At 31.6% G+C, this 3,018-nt stretch overlaps 1 long non-coding RNA gene across 1 annotated transcript; it reads left to right on the top strand.

The window, feature by feature from the left end:
* Positions 1-379: 379 nt before the first annotated feature.
* On the top strand, positions 380-1,526 carry LOC136230924 (uncharacterized). The gene is made up of 2 exons (XR_010689603.1): positions 380-569; positions 877-1,526. It is a non-coding gene; the product is annotated as an uncharacterized lncRNA (long non-coding RNA).
* Positions 1,527-3,018: the final 1,492 nt, after the last annotated feature.

Here is a 3,018-nt window from a genome sequence, read left to right as displayed (position 1 = left end):
TTAAGTATTTAATTAAAGGGAAAAGTACAAAAATAAACCTTGTGGTTTGGCCCATTTTCGAACTGCACCCTTGTGGTTTAAAAGTTTACAAACTGGTACCTTGAGGTTCATTCCGTTAGCAAACACAGGCCAAATTGACTAACGGTGTTAAAAGTGAAAGGGAAAAGAGTTAAATTGGTCCTTATATTTATTTATTTTATAAATTAATCACTTTTATTATCTAATTATCACAAACAAACCCCAAAATAAAAAATAAAAATCAATTACACCATCTTTTCCATTTTTTTTTAAATTTTTCTGCTCCACTTCCTCTCCTCTTTTTCTCTCTCTTCTCTCTCTCATCTTTTCTAATTTTTCTCCAAAATCAATTGACTTAAAGATTAGACATTAAAATCAACCCAATATTCTGTTCTTTCTCCTTGCTGCTCTCCTCTTTTCTGTTCTCCATGCTCTCCGCCTTTCTATATTTAGTTCCTATTACTTTGGTATAAATAATTCTATTTTACTTTTTATTTTTTCAATTTCCTCCCTTCTACGGACACAGCATTTTCTGGACTCAGAATTTCGCGGTGAGTTCCTATGCTCCGATGTGTTCTTTCGTTTTCTTGTGGGTCAGAAATTGGAGGTAAAACGGAAAGGGCTGAAAAAATCCTAGAAATGTTATTCAGTAATTTGTTTCTTTTCATGGTTTCGTAAAAGAGGCTTTTATTGCATGTGTTTATAAATTATTATTTTGAATATACCAATGAACAAGACCATGCAGATTTTATTGAAGGAATTACCGATTACTGATTTTGTTTTGGTCTGTTCTTGTCTGCGAAATTTGGGATTGTTTGTAATTTGCAAGTTTAAGATGGTTTTGGTGATAAACTGTAGTAGGCGAAGGGCTGAGGGGTAGGATCAGAGTCCAGTGTTCGCCATGGCTGTGATTTCTTCCTTCATCACCAGTAAATGGGCTGATTTAGTTCAAAAGTAGCTAGACAATTTCCTGGACACGAGGACCCAATTGCTCTTGCTTCTCTCTGGGGTGCACCAGCTAGCATAGTTTCATGCTATCCGATCAAGAAGAGATGTTTGTCAAGTTTAAAATCAACCCATTTTGAATATTGGGTTAATTTTAATGTTCAATCTTTAATTCAATTGATTGTAAAGATAAATTAAAAAAGATGAGAGAGAGAAGAGAGAGAAAAAGAGGAGAGGTAGAGAAGGAAAAAAATAAAAAATTAAGAGAGATGGAGAAGATAGTATATTTGATTTTTATTTTATATTTTGGGGTTTTTTTGTGATAATTAGATAATAGAGGGGATTAATTTATAAAATAAATAAATATAAGGACCAAATTAACTCTTTCCCATTTGACTTTTAAAACTGTTAGTCAATTTAGCCTGTGTTTGCTAACGGAATAAACCTCAAGGTACCACTTTGTAAACTTTTAAACCACATGGGTGCAGTTCGAAAATGGGTCAAACCACAAGGTTTATTTTTGTACTTTTCCCTTAATTAAATTGAATATCCTCTTAAGTTGACTTTTTGTTCATATTGAACTCATTATATTAGGTATTACTATTTGAAAAAGTAATTTAGTTTTTTATTTTGTAAAATAGAACACCAGACTTGAATGGTGATTTTGCCAAAAAGGATTGTTTCACTATAAATATAAAATAATTAAAAGTAAATTGGAGCGTGTTTACGTATACATATTGCCTGCCTTTCTATGATTGTTAAATTAATGATAAAAACAATGTCTCTTTCATTATTTCATTAATAATAATCATACATTTTCTCACATCATATCATATGTTCAACTTCAGTCAAATAAATATCCACACTATACCCAACTTCCATTTAAGAATTCCTATTTTAAAAACACAAGTTGTAAATTGAAAGCAACACCACACAAATATCTAGAGCCTAACTAAATGTTTAGGCCTCTCTTAATTCTTCATTTGCTTCTTGAAATAGGCTAAGAATTGAATAGCTATTTCGAGCCTATTTTTATTGGTTGGTTTTTTAGTCATGTATTTTATAGATAGAGGAATACATATTCTTCAAGTGAACTTAAAAATACATATTCCTTAAGTGATGTGATATTTTAGAAGAAAATATAAAAATAAATCATATGGTTTCGGTCATTTTTAAACATAGTCTCATGTTTCAAAACGTGACAAACAAAGGCATTGATGTTTATGTGAAAAGTTATAGCATTCCTTGTATATAGAGGTGACAAAAGTACACAACTCATTTACATGACACGAAATCAACACGCAATTTTAGTGTTTGAGTTTAACTTAGTAGGTAATGTTTCATTTTTGTGTTGACACAAAACTGACTCGCAAATTTTTGGGTTGGGTTAGAATTGATATGCTAACCCGAAAACAACACGAAATGACATGAATATTTAAATTTATTGTTATATTCTCTCATGTTTTTATGCCACTTTATTAATAAAGATAACAAAAAAAATATAAGACTTAATACATTTCCAGCTCCCTAAACTTATCCAAAATAGTAGATTGGCTCCTTAAACTTTACAAGTGTCTCACCAGCTCTCTAAACTTGCTTATTTCGTATCACCAGCTCCATAAACTTGTCCATAAAAGTATATTAACTCCCTGAACTTTACAAGTGTCTCACCAACTCTCTAAATTTGCTTATTCCGTAACAACTAAATACAAAAACTTATTAAATATAAATTCTAAAAATACGTCTTCATCTGTTCGAGAGGTAATTTTTTCGCTTCTCTTACCTTTCAACCTATTATAAGAGTTAGTGCTGCAGGTTTGAGAGATTGAATGGATGAGGATCGAGAGTTAGTATTATGGTTTTTGTATTTAGTTGTTACAGAATAAGCAAGTTTGAGGAGTTGGTGAGACAATTGCAAAGTTCAAGGAGCTAACCTACTTTTATGGACAAGTTTAGGGAGTTGGGTGATACGAAATAAGCAAGTTTAGGGAGCTGGTGAGAGACACTTGTAAAATTCAGGGAGCCAATCTACTATTTTGGACAAGTTCAGGAAGC

Source organism: Euphorbia lathyris, chromosome 5 (assembly GCF_963576675.1).
Source record: "Euphorbia lathyris chromosome 5, ddEupLath1.1, whole genome shotgun sequence".
Classification (NCBI taxonomy): domain Eukaryota; kingdom Viridiplantae; phylum Streptophyta; class Magnoliopsida; order Malpighiales; family Euphorbiaceae; genus Euphorbia; species Euphorbia lathyris.
The sequence above is the reverse complement of the archived record's forward strand: the minus strand, read 5'-3'. Positions and strand labels throughout refer to the sequence as shown.